Consider the following 17,687-nt stretch of genomic DNA (forward strand, 5'->3'; position numbering starts at 1 on the left):
TTCGATTCCATCGGACCTGTCTTTGGCCCATTGTCTCTTAGGAGAATGTGCCTGGTTCAAATTCTCACTTTGCTTCTCACCTGAGAGATGTGACCTCAGTGGTCAATGGGAAATGAGCTGGTTTCAATCACCAACCTCTCACTCATCACCAAGAAAATTTCCTTCAACCATACATGGATTGTGTTTTCAGGAGTGCTGGGCTTCATCCACAGTTGTGAGTAACATGCTAAAAGAGGAAAAAAGATTTGCTGCTCAGGAATGGAGACAGAAATACAGACACACACACACAGACACACACACACACACACACACACACACACTCACAAACACACACATGACACAAAAATCACCCAAACACAGGCCGCACACACAACTGCTCGTGTTCAGCAAAATACTTAGTGTTATGAGGTCGGCTTTGAACCCGTCCATGCTCCAAAGGAAGACACACCTTTTGCTATTTCACCCGTCTATTCTCATAGGGAATGTGAATAATTCTTTCAGACATGGCTCATGATGACAGGGACCACTCTCATTTCACCCTCAGAGGCAGACAAGAGGACTGCAAAGGACTCAGGTGTCGTCCCTGCTGACTGAAGAGGACTCCCATTTCCCCTCGAACCCAAAGACACAGCAAAAGTAGCTTTCTCTTTGAAGAGCACACAACTTTTTCAAAATACACAGCTAAAACGGTCCCCGCTTTAGCTGTGTATTCTGAAAAACATGTCTAGCATTCAAAGCACGGACAGTTTTAGCTGTGTATTTTCAGAAAGTTGTCTCTACCTGCCATAGCTCATGAAGTCAAAACGAGTGAGCTGTGTCCCCTTGATTTGAGCATTCTTTTAGTAAGAAAGGATTAAGTTCAATTTGAATTTTGGAAAACTGCTTCTCATCTTGTCAATCAGCTGTCAGTTTTGTGTGTTAATTTCTAGGAGAGGTAATAGAGTCAATCCAAAACCAAAGGTGTATTCAAGTCCAGATTGACAAGTCAAACCAAGAAAGCAGGCACTGAGCTGGCAGAGGGATCTTTTCTCAGTGGGCGTTAAGGCCCACATAAATCCCTGTGAAGGAATCGGGAATCAGAGACAGAAAGGGACTCGCCTAAGGATTGTCACATGAAAGTGCCTGGCAGACTGACTGGCAGAGGGCTGGAAATCAAATCCAAATCTTCGGACGTGTAATTTCACAGGGTGCACCGCCTCCCCCAGGCCCAATGTGACACTTCAATGGCTTAACGAGGGCTTGACGGGATGGATGTCAACATGAAAAGACATTCGATTCCATCGGACCTGTCTTTGGCCCATTGTCTCTAAGGAGAATGTGCCTGGTTCAAATTCTCACTTTGCTTCTCACCTGAGAGATGTGACCTCAGTGGTCAATGGGAAATGAGCTGGTTTCAGTCACCAACCTCTCACTCATCACCAAGAAAATTTCCTTCAACCATACATGGATTGTGTTTTCAGGAGTGCTGGGCTTCATCCACAGTTGTGAGTAACATGCTAAAAGAGGAAAAAAAGATTTGCTGCTCAGGAATGGAGACAGAAATACAGACACACACACACACACACAAGACACAAAATTCACCCAAACACAGGCCGCACACACAAATGCTCGTGTTCAGCAAAATACTTAGTGGTATGAGGTGGGCTTTGAACCCGTCCATGCTCCAAAGGAAGACACACCTTTTGCTATTTCACCCGTCTATTCTCGTAGGGAATGTGAATAATTCTTTCAGACATGGCTCATGATGACAGGGACCACTCTCATTTCACCCTCAGAGGCAGACAGGAGGACTGCAAAGGACTCAGGTGTCGTCCCTGCTGACTGAAGAGGACTCCCATTTCCCCTCGAACCCAAAGACACAGAAAAAGTAGCTTTCTCTTTGAAGAGCACACAACTTTTTCAAAATACACAGCTAAAACGGTCCCTGCTTTAAGTGCTTTAGCACTTAAAGCGGGGACCGTTTTAGCTGTGTATTCTGAAAAACATGTCTAGCATTCAAAGCACGGACAGTTTTAGCTGTGTATTTTCAAAAAGTTGTCTCTACCTGCCATAGCTCGTGAAGTCAAAACGAGTGAGCTGTGTCACCTTGATTTGAGCATTCTTTTAGGAAGAAAGGATTAAGTTCAATTTGAATTTTGGAAAACTGCTTCTCATCTTGTCAATCAGCTGTCAGTTTTGTGTGTTAATTTCTAGGAGAGGTAATAGAGTCAATCCAAAACCAAAGGTGTATTCAAGTCCAGATTGACAAGTCAATCCAAGAAAGCAGGCACTGAGCTGGCAGAGGGATCTTTTCCCAGTGGGCGTTAAGGCCCACATAAATCCCTGTGAAGGAATCGGGAATCAGAGACAGAAAGGGACTCGCCTAAGGCTTCTCACATGAAAGTGCCTGGCAGACTGACTGGCAGAGGGCTGGAAATCAAATCCAAATCTTCGGACGTGTAATTTCACAGGGTGCACCGCCTCCCCCAGGCCCAATGTGACACTTCCATGGCTTAACGAGGGCTTGACGGGATGGATGTCAACATGAAAAGACATTCGATTCCATCGGACCTGTCTTTGGCCCATTGTCTCTAAGGAGAATGTGCCTGGTTCAAATTCTGACTTTGCTTCTCACCTGAGAGATGTGACCTCAGTGGTCAATGGGAAATGAGCTGGTTTCAGTCACCAACCTCTCACTCATCACCAAGAAAATTTCCTTCAACCATACATGGATTGTGTTTTCAGGAGTGCTGGGCTTCATCCACAGTTGTGAGTAACATGCTAAAAGAGGAAAAAAGATTTGCTGCTCAGGAATGGAGACAGAAATACAGACACACACACACAGACACACACACACACACACACACACACACATGACACAAAAATCACCCAAACACAGGCCGCACACACAACTGCTCGTGTTCAGCAAAATACTTAGTGGTATGAGGTGGGCTTTGAACCCGTCCATGCTCCAAAGGAAGACACACCTTTTGCTATTTCACCCGTCTATTCTCGTTGGGAATGTGAATAATTCTTTCAGACATGGCTCATGATGACAGGGACCACTCTCATTTCACCCTCAGAGGCAGACAAGAGGACTGCAAAGGACTCAGGTGTCGTCCCTGCTGACTGAAGAGGACTCCCATTTCCCCTCGAACCCAAAGACACAGCAAAAGTAGCTTTCTCTTTGAAGAGCACACAACTTTTTCAAAATACACAGCTATAACGGTCCCCGCTTTAGCTGTGTATTCTGAAAAACATGTCTAGCATTCAAAGCACGGACAGTTTTAGCTGTGTATTTTCAGAAAGTTGTCTCTACCTGCCATAGCTCATGAAGTCAAAACGAGTGAGCTGTGTCCCCTTGATTTGAGCATTCTTTTAGTAAGAAAGGATTAAGTTCAATTTGAATTTTGGAAAACTGCTTCTCATCTTGTCAATCAGCTGTCAGTTTTGTGTGTTAATTTCTAGGAGAGGTAATAGAGTCAATCCAAAACCAAAGGTGTATTCAAGTCCAGATTGGCAAGTCAAACCAAGAAAGCAGGCACTGAGCTGGCAGAGGGATCTTTTCCCAGTGGGCGTTAAGGCCCACATAAATCCCTGTGAAGGAATCGGGAATCAGAGACAGAAAGGGACTCGCCTAAGGCTTGTCACATGAAAGTGCCTGGCAGACTGACTGGCAGAGGGCTGGAAATCAAATCCAAATCTTCGGACGTGTAATTTCACAGGGTGCACCGCCTCCCCCAGGCCCAATGTGACACTTCAATGGTTTAACGAGGGCTTGACGGATGGATGTCAACATGAAAAGACATTCGATTCCATCAGACCTGTCTTTGGCCCATTGTCTCTAAGGAGAATGTGCCTGATTCAAATTCTCACTTTGCTTCTCACCTGAGAGATGTGACCTCAGTGGTCAATGGGAAATGAGCTGGTTTCAGTCACCAACCTCTCACTCATCACCAAGAAAATTTCCTTCAACCATATGGATTGTGTTTTCAGGAGTGCTGGGCTTCATCCACAGTTGTGAGTAACATGCTAAAAGAGGAAAAAAGATTTGCTACTCAGGAATGGAGACAGAAATACAGACACACACACACACACACATACACACACACACACACACACAAGACACAAAATTCACCCAAACACAGGCCGCACACACAACTGCTCGTGTTCAGCAAAATACTTAGTGTTATGAGGTGGGCTTTGAACCCGTCCATGCTCCAAAGGAAGACACACCTTTTGCTATTTCACCCGTCTATTCTCGTAGGGAATGTGAATAATTCTTTCAGACATGGCTCATGATGACAGGAACCACTCTCATTTCACCCTCAGAGGCAGACAAGAGGACTGCAAAGGACTCAGGTGTCGTCCCTGCTGATTGAAGAGGTCTCCCATTTCCCCTCGAACCCAAAGGCACAGCAAAAGTAGCTTCCTCTTTGAAGAGCACACAACTTTTTCAAAATACACAGCGAAAACGGTCCCCGCTTTAGCTGTGTATTCTGAAAAACATGTCTAGCATTCAAAGCACGGACAGTTTTAGCTGTGTATTTTCAGAAAGTTGTCTCTACCTGCCATAGCTCATGAAGTCAAAACGAGTGAGCTGTGTCCCCTTGATTTGAGCATTCTTTTAGTAAGAAAGGATTAAGTTCAATTTGAATTTTGGAAAACTGCTTCTCATCTTGTCAATCAGCTGTCAGTTTTGTGTGTTAATTTCTAGGAGAGGTAATAGAGTCAATCCAAAACCAAAGGTGTATTCAAGTCCAGATTGGCAAGTCAAACCAAGAAAGCAGGCACTGAGCTGGCAGAGGGATCTTTTCCCAGTGGGCGTTAAGGCCCACATAAATCCCTGTGAAGGAATCGGGAATCAGAGACAGAAAGGGACTCGCCTAAGGCTTGTCACATGAAAGTGCCTGGCAGACTGACTGGCAGAGGGCTGGAAATCAAATCCAAATCTTCGGACGTGTAATTTCACAGGGTGAACCGCTTCCCCAGGCCCAATGTGACACTTCAATGGCTTAATGAGGGCTTGACGGGATGGATGTCAACATGAAAAGACATTCGATTCCATCGGACCAGTCTTTGGCCCATTGTCTCTAAGGAGAATGTGCCTGGTTCAAATTCTCACTTTGCTTCTCACCTGAGAGATGTGACCTCAGTGGTCAATGGGAAATGAGCTGGTTTCAGTCACCAACCTCTCACTCATCACCAAGAAAATTTCCTTCAACCATACATGGATTGTGTTTTCAGGAGTGCTGGGCTTCATCCACAGTTGTGAGTAAAATGCTAAAAGAGGAAAAAAGATTTGCTGCTCAGGAATGGAGACAGAAATAGAGACACACACACACAGACACACAGACACACACACACACACACACACACACACACACACACGACACAAAAATCACCCAAACACAGGCCGCACACACAACTGCTCGTGTTCAGCAAAATACTTAGTGGTATGAGGTGGGCTTTAAACCCTTCCATGCTCCAAAGGAAGACACACCTTTAGCTATTTCACCCGTCTATTCTCGTAGGGAATGTGAATAATTCTTTCAGAAATGGCTCATTATGACAGGGACCACTCTCATTTCACCCTCAGAGGCAGACAAGAGGACTGCAAAGGACTCAGGTGTCGTCCCTGCTGACTGAAGAGGACTCCCATTTCCCCTCGAACCCAAAGACACAGCAAAAGTAGCTTTCTCTTTGAAGAGCACACAACTTTTTCAAAATATACAGCTAAAACGGTCCCGCGTTAAGTGCTAAAGCACTTAAAACTGAAAAACATGTCTAGCATTCAAAGCACGGACAGTTTTAGCTGTGTATTTTCAAAAAGTTGTCTCTACCTGCCATAGCTCATGAAGTCAAAACGAGTGAGCTGTGTCCCCTTGATTTGAGCATTCTTTTAGTAAGAAAGGATTAAGTTCAATTTGAATTTTGGAAAACTGCTTATCATCTTGTCAATCAGCTGTCAGTTTTGTGTGTTAATTTCTAGGAGAGGTAATAGAGTCAATCCAAAACCAAAGGTGTATTCAAGTCCAGATTTACAAGTCAAACCAAGAAAGCAGGCACTGAGCTGGCAGAGGGATCTTTTCCCAGTGGGCGTTAAGGCCCACATAAATCCCTGTGAAGGAATCTGGAATCAGAGACAGAAAGGGACTCGCCTAAGGCTTGTCACATGAACGTGCCTGGCAGACTGACTGGCAGAGGGCTGGAAATCAAATCCAAATCTTCGGACGTGTAATTTCACAGGGTGCACCGCCTCCCCCAGGCCCAATGTGACACTTCAATGGCTTAACGAGGGCTTGACGGGATGGATGTCAACATGAAAAGACATTCGATTCCATCGGACCTGTCTTTGGCCCATTGTCTCTAAGGAGAATGTGCCTGGTTCAAATTCTCACTTTGCTTCTCACCTGAGAGATGTGACCTCAGTGGTCAATGGGAAATGAGCTGGTTTCAGTCACCAACCTCTCACTCATCGCCAAGAAAATTTCCTTCCACCATACATGGATTGTGTTTTCAGGAGTGCTGGGCTTCATCCACAGTTGTGAGTAACATGCTAAAAGAGGAAAAAAGATTTGCTGCTCAGGAATGGAGACAGAAATACAGACACACACACACAGACACACAAACACACACGCACACACATGACACAAAAATCACCCAAACACAGGCCGCACACACAACTGCTCGTGTTCAGCAAAATACTTAGTGGTATGAGGTGGGCTTTGAACCCGTCCATGCTCCAAAGGAAGACACACCTTTTGCTATTTCACCCGTCTATTCTCGTTGGGAATGTGAATAATTCTTTCAGACATGGCTCATGATGACAGGGACCACTCTCATTTCACCCTCATAGGCAGACAAGAGGACTGCAAAGGACTCAGGTGTCGTCCCTGCTGACTGAAGAGGACTCCCATTTCCCCTCGAACCCAAAGACACAGCAAAAGTAGCTTTCTCTTTGAAGAGCACACAACTTTTTCAAAATACACAGCTAAAGCGGGGACCGTTTTAGCTGTGTATTCTGAAAAACATGTCTAGCATTCAAAGCACGGACAGTTTTAGCTGTGTATTTTCAAAAAGTTGTCTCTACCTGCCATAGCTCATGAAGTCAAAACGAGTGAGCTGTGTCACCTTGATTTGAGCATTCTTTTAGGAAGAAAGGATTAAGTTCAATTTGAATTTTGGAAAACTGCTTCTCATCTTGTCAATCAGCTGTCAGTTTTGTGTGTTAATTTCTAGGAGAGGTAATAGAGTCAATCCAAAACCAAAGGTGTATTCAAGTCCAGATTGACAAGTCAAACCAAGAAAGCAGGCACTGAGCTGGCAGAGGGATCTTTTCCCAGTGGGCGTTAAGGCCCACATAAATCCCTGTGAAGGAATCGGGAATCAGAGACAGAAAGGGACTCGCCTAAGGCTTGTCACATGAAAGTGCCTGGCAGACTGACTGGCAGAGGGCTGGAAATCAAATCCAAATCTTCGGACGTGTAATTTCACAGGGTGCACCGCCTCCCACAGGCCCAATGTGACACTTCAATGGCTTAACGAAGGCTTGACGGGATGGATGTCAACATGAAAAGACATTCGATTCCATCGGACCTGTCTTTGGCCCATTGTCTCTAAGGAGAATGTGCCTGGTTCAAATTCTCACTTTGCTTCTCACCTGAGAGATGTGACCTCAGTGGTAAATGGGAAATGAGCTGGTTTCAGTCACCAACCTCTCACTCATCACCAAGAAAATTTCCTTCAACCATACATGGATTGTGTTTTCAGGAGTGCTGGGCTTCATCCACAGTTGTGAGTAACATGCTAAAAGAGGAAAAAAGGTTTGCTGCTCAGGAAAGGAGACAGAAATACAGACACACACAGAGACACACACACACACACACACACACACACACACGACACAAAAATCACCCAAACACAGGCCGCACACACAATTGCTCGTGTTCAGCAAAATACTTAGTGGTATGAGGTGGGCTTTGAACCCGTCCATGCTCCAAAGGAAGACACACCTTTTGCTATTTCACCCGTCTATTCTCGTAGGGAATGTGAATAATTCTTTCAGACACGGCTCATGATGACAGGGACAACTCTCATTTCACCCTCAGAGGCAGACAAGAGGACTGAAAAGGACTCAGGTGTCGTCCCTGCTGACTGAAGAGGACTCCCATTTCCCCTCGAACCCAAAGACACAGCAAAAGTAGCTTTCTCTTTGAAGAGCACACAACTTTTTCAAAATACACAGCTAATAAAGCCCTTAAAGCGGGGACCGTTTTAGCTGTGTATTCTGAAAAACATGTCTAGCATTCAAAGCACGGACAGTTTTAGCTGTGTATTTTCAAAAAGTTGTCTCTATATGCCATAGCTCATGAAGTCAAAACGAGTGAGCTGTGTCCCCTTGATTTGAGCATTCTTTTCGGAAGAAAGGATTAAGTTCAATTTGAATTTTGGAAAACTGCTTCTCATCTTGTCAATCAGCTGTCAGTTTTGTGTGTTAATTTCTAGGAGAGGTAATAGAGTCAATCCAAAACCAAAGGTGTATTCAAGTCCAGATTGACAAGTCAAACCAAGAAAGCAGGCACTGAGCTGGCAGAGGGATCTTTTCCCAGTGGGCGTTAAGGCCCACATAAATCCCTGTGAAGGAATCGGGAATCAGAGACAGAAAGGGACTCGCCTAAGGCTTGTCACATGAAAGTGCCTGGCAGACTGACTGGCAGAGGGCTGGAAATCAAATCCAAATCTTCGGACGTGTAATTTCACAGGGTGCACCGCCTCCCCCAGGCCCAATGTGACACTTCAATTTCTTAACGAGGGCTTGACGGGATGGATGTCAACATGAAAAGACATTCGATTCCATCGGACCTGTCTTTGGCCCATTGTCTCTAAGGAGAATGTGCCTGGTTCAAATTCTCACTTTGCTTCTCACCTGAGAGATGTGACCTCAGTGGTCAATGGGAAATGAGCTGGTTTCAGTCACAAACCTCTCACTCATCACCAAGAAAATTTCCTTCAACCACACATGGATTGTGTTTTCAGGAGTGCTGGGCTTCATCCACAGTTGTGAGTAACATGCTAAAAGAGGAAAAAAGATTTGCTGCTCAGGAATGGAGACAGAAATACAGACACACACACACACACACAAGACACAAAAATCACCCAAACACAGGCCGCACACACAACTGTTCGTGTTCAGCAAAATACTTAGTGGTATGAGGTGGGCTTTGAACCCGTCCATGCTCCAAAGGAAGACACAACTTTTGCTATTTCACCCGTCTCTGCTCGTAGGGAATGTGAATAATTCTTTCAGACATGGCTCATGATGAGAGGGACCACTCTCATTTCACCCTCAGAAGCAGACACGAGGACTGCAAAGGACTCAGGTGTCGTCCCTGCTGACTGAAGAGGACTCCCATTTACCCTCGAACCCAAAGACACAGCAAAAGTAGCTTTCTCTTAGAAGAGCACACAACTTTTTCAAAATACACAGCTAAAACATGTCTAGCATTCAAAGCACGGACAGTTTTAGCTGTGTATTTTCAAAAAGTTGTCTCTACCTGCCAGAGCTCATGAAGTCAAAACGAGTGAGCTGTGTCCCCTTGATTTGAGCATTCTTTTACTAAGAAAGGATTAAGTTCAATTTGAGTTTTGGAAAACTGCTTCTCATCTTGTCAATCAGCTGTCAGTTTTGTGTGTTAATTTCTAGGAGAGGTAATAGAGTCAATCCAAAACCAAAGGTGTACTCAAGTCCAGATGGACAAGTCAAACCAAGAAAGCAGGCACTGAGCTGGCAGAGGGATCTTTTCCCAGTGGGCGTTAAGGCCCACATAAATCCCTGTGAAGGAATCGGGAATCAGAGACAGAAAGGGACTCGCCTAAGGCTTGTCACATGAAAGTGCCTGGCAGACTGACTGGCAGAGGGCTGGAAATCAAATCCAAATCTTCGGACGTGTAATTTCACAGGGTGCACCGCCTCCCCCAGGCCCAATGTGACGCTTCAATGGCTTAACGAGGGCTTGACGGGATGGATGTCAACATGAAAAGACATTCGATTCCATCGGACCTGTCTTTGGCCCATTGTCTGTAAGGAGAATGTGCCTGGTTCAAATTCTCACTTTGCTTCTCACCTGAGAGATGTGACCTCAGTGGTCAATGTGAAATGAGCTGGTTTCAGTCACCAACCTCTCACTCATCACCAAGAAAATTTCCTTCAACCATACATGGATTGTGTTTTCAGGAGTGCTGGGCTTCATCCACAGTTGTGAGTAACATGCTAAAAGAGGAAAAAAGATTTGCTGCTCAGGAATGGAGACAGAAATACAGACACACACAGACAGACACACACACACACACACACACACACACATGACACAAAAATCACCCAAACACAGGCCGCACACACAACTGCTCGTGTTCAGCAAAATACTTAGTGGTATGAGGTGGGCTTTGAACCCGTCCATGCTCCAAAGGAAGACACACCTTTTGCTATTTCACCCGTCTATTCTCGTTGGGAATGTGAATAATTCTTTCAGACATGGCTCATGATGACAGGGACCACTCTCATTTCACCCTCAGAGGCAGACAAGAGGACTGCAAAGGACTCAGGTGTCGTCCCTGCTGACTGAAGAGGACTCCCATTTCCCCTCGAACCCAAAGACACAGCAAAAGTAGCTTTCTCTTTGAAGAGCACACAACTTTTTCAAAATACACAGCGAAAACGGTCCCCGCTTTAGCTGTGTATTCTGAAAAACATGTCTAGCATTCAAAGCACGGACAGTTTTAGCAGTGTATTTTCAGAAAGTTGTCTCTACCTGCCATAGCTCATGAAGTCAAAACGAGTGAGCTGTGTCCCCTTGATTTGAGCATTCTTTTAGTAAGAAAGGATTAAGTTCAATTTGAATTTTGGAAAACTGCTTCTCATCTTGTCAATCAGCTGTCAGTTTTGTGTGTTAATTTCTAGGAGAGGTAATAGAGTCAATCCAAAACCAAAGGTGTATTCAAGTCCAGATTGGCAAGTCAAACCAAGAAAGCAGGCACTGAGCTGGCAGAGGGATCTTTTCCCAGTGGGCGTTAAGGCCAACATAAATCCCTGTGAAGGAATCGGGAATCAGAGACAGAAAGGGACTCGCCTAAGGCTTGTCACATAAAAGTGCCTGGCAGACTGACTGGCAGAGGGCTGGAAATCAAATCCAAATCTTCGGACGTGTAATTTCACAGGGTGAACCGCTTCTCCAGGCCCAATGTGACACTTCAATGGCTTAACGAGGGCTTGACGGGATGGATGTCAACATGAAAAGACATTCGATTCCATCGGACCAGTCTTTGGCCCATTGTCTCTAAGGAGAATGTGCCTGGTTCAAATTCTCACTTTGCTTCTCACCTGAGAGATGTGACCTCAGTGGTCAATGGGAAATGAGCTGGTTTCAGTCACCAACCTCTCACTCATCACCAAGAAAATTTCCTTCAACCATACATGGATTGTGTTTTCAGGAGTGCTGGGCTTCATCCACAGTTGTGAGTAAAATGCTAAAAGAGGAAAAAAGATTTGCTGCTCAGGAATGGAGACAGAAATACAGACACACACACACAGACACACAGACACACACACACACACACACACACACGACACAAAAATCACCCAAACACCGGCCGCACACACAACTGCTCGTGTTCAGCAAAATACTTAGTGGTATGCGGTGGGCTTTGAACCCTTCCATGCTCCAAAGGAAGACACACCTTTAGCTATTTCACCCGTCTATTCTCGTAGGGAATGTGAATAATTCTTTCAGACATGCCTCATGATGACAGGGACCACTCTCATTTCACCCTCAGAGGCAGACAGGAGGACTGCAAAGGACTCAGGTGTCGTCCCTGCTGACTGAAGAGGACTCCCATTTCCCCTCGAACCCAAAGACACAGCAAAAGTAGCTTTCTCTTTGAAGAGCACACAACTTTTTCAAAATACACAGCTAAAACGGTCCCCGCTTTAAGTGCTTTAGCACTTAAAGCGGGGACCGTTTTAGCTGTGTATTCTGAAAAACATGTCTAGCATTCAAAGCACGGACAGTTTTAGCTGTGTATTTTCAAAATGTTGTCTCTACCTGCCATAGCTCATGAAGTCAAAACGAGTGAGCTCTGTCCCCTTGATTTGAGCATTCTTTTAGTAAGAAAGGATTAAGTTCAATTTGAATTCTGGAAAACTGCTTCTCATCTTGTCAATCAGCTGTCAGTTTTGTGTGTTAATTTCTAGGAGAGGTAATAGAGTCAATCCATAACCAAAGGTGTATTCAAGTCCAGATTGACAAGTCAAACCAAGAAAGCAGGCACTGAGCTGGCAGAGGGATCTTTTCCCAGTGGGCGTTAAGGCCCACATAAATCCCTGTGAAGAAATCGGGAATCAGAGACAGAAAGGGACTCGCCTAAGGCTTGTCACATGAAAGTGCCTGGCAGACTGACTGGCAGAGGGCTGGAAATCAAATCCAAATCTTCGGACGTGTAATTTCTCAGGGTGCACCGCCTCCCCCAGGCACAATGTGACACTTCAATGGCTTAACGAGGGCTTGACGGGATGGATGTCAACATGAAAAGACATTCGATTCCATCGGACCTGTCTTTGGCCCATTGTCTCTAAGGAGAATGTGCCTGGTTCAAATTCTCACTTTGCTTCTCACCTGAGAGATGTGACCTCAGTGGTCAATGGGAAATGAGCTGGTTTCAGTCACCAACCTCTCACTCATCGCCAAGAAAATTTCCTTCAACCATACATGGATTGTGTTTTCAGGAGTGCTGGGCTTCATCCACAGTTGTGAGTAACATGCTAAAAGAGGAAAAAAGATTTGCTGCTCAGGAATGGAGACAGAAATACAGACACACACACACAGACACACACACACACACACACACACACACACACACATGACACAAAAATCACCCAAACACAGGCCGCACACACAACTGCTCGTGTTCAGCAAAATACTTAGTGGTATGAGGTGGGCTTTGAACCCGTCCATGCTCCAAAGGAAGACACACCTTTTGCTATTTCACCCCTCTATTCTCGTTGGGAATGTGAATAATTCTTTCAGACATGGCTCATGATGACAGGGACCACTCTCATTTCACCCTCAGAGGCAGACAAGAGGACTGCAAAGGACTCAGGTGTCATCCCTGCTGACTGAAGAGGACTCCCATTTCCCCTCGAACCCAAAGACACAGCAAAAGTAGCTTTCTCTTTGAAGAGCACACAACTTTTTCAAAATACACAGCTAAAACGGTCCCCGCTTTAGCTGTGTATTCTGAAAAACATGTCTAGCATTCAAAGCACGGACAGTTTTAGCTGTGTATTTTCAGAAAGTTGTCTCTACCTGCCAGAGCTCATGAAGTCAAAACGAGTGAGCTGTGTCCCCTTGATTTGAGCATTCTTTTAGTAAGAAAGGATTAAGTTCAATTTGAATTTTGGAAAACTGCTTCTCATCTTGTCAATCAGCTGTCAGTTTTGTGTGTTAATTTCTAGGAGAGGTAATAGAGTCAATCCAAAACCAAAGGTGTATTCAAGTCCAGATTGGCAAGTCAAACCAAGAAAGCAGGCACTGAGCTGGCAGAGGGATCTTTTCCCAGTGGGCGTTAAGGCCCACATAAATCCCTGTGAAGGAATCGGGAATCAGAGACAGAAAGGGACTCGCCTAAGGCTTGTCACATAAAAGTGCCTGGCAGACTGACTGGCAGAGGGCTGGAAATCAAATCCAAATCTTCGGACGTGTAATTTCACAGGGTGAACCGCTTACCCAGGCCCAATGTGACACTTCAATGGCTTAACGAGGGCTTGACGGGATGGATGTCAACATGAAAAGACATTCGATTCCATCGGACCAGTCTTTGGCCCATTGTCTCTAAGGAGAATGTGCCTGGTTCAAATTCTCACTTTGCTTCTCACCTGAGAGATGTGACCTCAGTGGTCAATGGGAAATGAGCTGGTTTCAGTCACCAACCTCTCACTCATCACCAAGAAAATTTCCTTCAACCATACATGGATTGTGTTTTCAGGAGTGCTGGGCTTCATCCACAGTTGTGAGTAAAATGCTAAAAGAGGAAAAAAGATTTGCTGCTCAGGAATGGAGACAGAAATACAGAGACACACACACAGACACACAGACACACACACACACACACACACACACACGACACAAAAATCACCCAAACACCGGCCGCACACACAACTGCTCGTGTTCAGCAAAATACTTAGTGGTATGCGGTGGGCTTTGAACCCTTCCATGCTCCAAAGGAAGACACACCTTTAGCTATTTCACCCGTCTATTCTCGTAGGGAATGTGAATAATTCTTTCAGACATGCCTCATGATGACAGGGACCACTCTCATTTCACCCTCAGAGGCAGACAGGAGGACTGCAAAGGACTCAGGTGTCGTCCCTGCTGACTGAAGAGGACTCCCATTTCCCCTCGAACCCAAAGACACAGCAAAAGTAGCTTTCTCTTTGAAGAGCACACAACTTTTTCAAAATACACAGCTAAAACGGTCCCCGCTTTAAGTGCTTTAGCACTTAAAGCGGGGACCGTTTTAGCTGTGTATTCTGAAAAACATGTCTAGCATTCAAAGCACGGACAGTTTTAGCTGTGTATTTTCAAAATGTTGTCTCTACCTGCCATAGCTCATGAAGTCAAAACGAGTGAGCTCTGTCCCCTTGATTTGAGCATTCTTTTAGTAAGAAAGGATTAAGTTCAATTTGAATTCTGGAAAACTGCTTCTCATCTTGTCAATCAGCTGTCAGTTTTGTGTGTTAATTTCTAGGAGAGGTAATAGAGTCAATCCATAACCAAAGGTGTATTCAAGTCCAGATTGACAAGTCAAACCAAGAAAGCAGGCACTGAGCTGGCAGAGGGATCTTTTCCCAGTGGGCGTTAAGGCCCACATAAATCCTTGTGAAGAAATCCGGAATCAGAGACAGAAAGGGACTCGCCTAAGGCTTGTCACATGAAAGTGCCTGGCAGACTGACTGGCAGAGGGCTGGAAATCAAATCCAAATCTTCGGACGTGTAATTTCTCAGGGTGCACCGCCTCCCCCAGGCACAATGTGACACTTCAATGGCTTAACGAGGGCTTGACGGGATGGATGTCAACATGAAAAGACATTCGATTCCATCGGACCTGTCTTTGGCCCATTGTCTCTAAGGAGAATGTGCCTGGTTCAAATTCTCACTTTGCTTCTCACCTGAGAGATGTGACCTCAGTGGTCAATGGGAAATGAGCTGGTTTCAGTCACCAACCTCTCACTCATCGCTAAGAAAATTTCCTTCAACCATACATGGATTGTGTTTTCAGGAGTGCTGGGCTTCATCCACAGTTGTGAGTAACATGCTAAAAGAGGAAAAAAGATTTGCTGCTCAGGAATGGAGACAGAAATACAGACACACACACACAGACACACACACACACACACACACACACACACACACACACATGACACAAAAATCACCCAAACACTGGCCGCACACACAACTGCTCGTGTTCAGCAAAATACTTAGTGGTATGAGGTGGGCTTTGAACCCGTCCATGCTCCAAAGGAAGACACACCTTTTGCTATTTCACCCCTCTATTCTCGTTGGGAATGTGAATAATTCTTTCAGACATGGCTCATGATGACAGGGACCACTCTCATTTCACCCTCAGAGGCAGACAAGAGGACTGCAAAGGACTCAGGTGTCATCCCTGCTGACTGAAGAGGACTCCCATTTCCCCTCGAACCCAAAGACACAGCAAAAGTAGCTTTCTCTTTGAAGAGCACACAACTTTTTCAAAATACACAGCTAAAACGGTCCCCGCTTTAGCTGTGTATTCTGAAAAACATGTCTAGCATTCAAAGCACGGACAGTTTTAGCTGTGTATTTTCAGAAAGTTGTCTCTACCTGCCATAGCTCATGAAGTCAAAACGAGTGAGCTGTGTCCCCTTGATTTGAGCATTCTTTTAGTAAGAAAGGATTAAGTTCAATTTGAATTTTGGAAAACTGCTTCTCATCTTGTCAATCAGCTGTCAGTTTTGTGTGTTAATTTCTAGGAGAGGTAATAGAGTCAATCCAAAACCAAAGGTGTATTCAAGTCCAGATTGGCAAGTCAAACCAAGAAAGCAGGCACTGAGCTGGCAGAGGGATCTTTTCCCAGTGGGCGTTAAGGCCCACATAAATCCCTGTGAAGGAATCGGGAATCAGAGACAGAAAGGGACTCGCCTAAGGCTTGTCACATGAAGGTGCCTGGCAGACTGACTGGCAGAGGGCTGGAAATCAAATCCAAATCTTCGGACGTGTAATTTCACAGGGTGAACCGCTTACCCAGGCCCAATGTGACACTTCAATGGCTTAACGAGGGCTTGACGGGATGGATGTCAACATGAAAAGACATTCGATTCCATCGGACCAGTCTTTGGCCCATTGTCTCTAAGGAGAATGTGCCTGGTTCAAATTCTCACTTTGCTTCTCACCTGAGAGATGTGACCTCAGTGGTCAATGGGAAATGAGCTGGTTTCAGTCACCAACCTCTCACTCATCACCAAGAAAATTTCCTTCAACCATACATGGATTGTGTTTTCAGGAGTGCTGGGCTTCATCCACAGTTGTGAGTAACATGCTAAAAGAGGAAAAAAGATTTGCTGCTCAGGAATGGAGACAGAAATAGAGACACACACACACAGACACACAGACACACAGACACACACACACACACACACACACACACACACACGACACAAAAATCACCCCAACACAGGCCGCACACACAATTGCTCGTGTTCAGCAAAATACTTAGTGGTATGAGGTGGGGTTTGAACCCTTCCATTCTCCAAAGGAAGACACACCTTTAGCTATTTCACCCGTCAATTCTCGTAGGGAATGTGAATAATTCTTTCAGACATCGCTCATGATGACAGGGACCACTCTCATTTCACCCTCAGAGGCAGACAAGAGGACTGCAAAGGACTCAGGTGTCGTCCCTGCTGACTGAAGAGGACTCCCATTTCTCCTCGAACCCAAAGACACAGCAAAAGTAGCTTTCTCTTTGAAGAGCACACAACTTTTTCAAAATACACAGCTAAAACGGTCCCCGCTTTAAGTGCTAAAGCACTTAAAGCGGGGACCGTTTTAGCTGTGTATTCTGAAAAACATGTCTAGCATTCAAAGCACGGACAGTTTTAGCTGTGCATTTTCAAAAAGTTGTCTCTACCTGCCATAGCTCAGGAAGTCAAAACGAGTGAGCTGTGTCGCCTTGATTTGAGCATTCTTTTAGTAAGAAAGGATTAAGTTCAATTTGAATTTTGGAAAACTGCTTCTCATCTTGTCAATCAGCTGTCAGTTTTGTGTGTTAATTTCTAGGAGAGGTAATAGAGTCAATCCAAAACCATAGGTGTATTCAAGTCCAGATTGACAAGTCAAATCAAGAAAGCAGGCACTGAGCTGGCAGAGGGATCTTTTCCCAGTGGGCGTTAAGGCCCACATAAATCCCTGTGAAGGAATCGGGAATCAGAGACAGAAAGGGACTCGCCTAAGGCTTGTCACATGAAAGTGCCTGGCATACTGACTGGCAGAGGGCTGGAAATCAAATCCAAATCTTCGGACGTGAAATTTCACAGGGGGCACCGCCTCCCCCAGGCCCAATGTGACACTTCAATGGCTTAACGAGGGCTTGACGGGATGGATGTCAACATGAAA

Source organism: Saimiri boliviensis, chromosome 6 (assembly GCF_048565385.1).
Source record: "Saimiri boliviensis isolate mSaiBol1 chromosome 6, mSaiBol1.pri, whole genome shotgun sequence".
In the NCBI taxonomy this organism is placed as follows: domain Eukaryota; kingdom Metazoa; phylum Chordata; class Mammalia; order Primates; family Cebidae; genus Saimiri; species Saimiri boliviensis.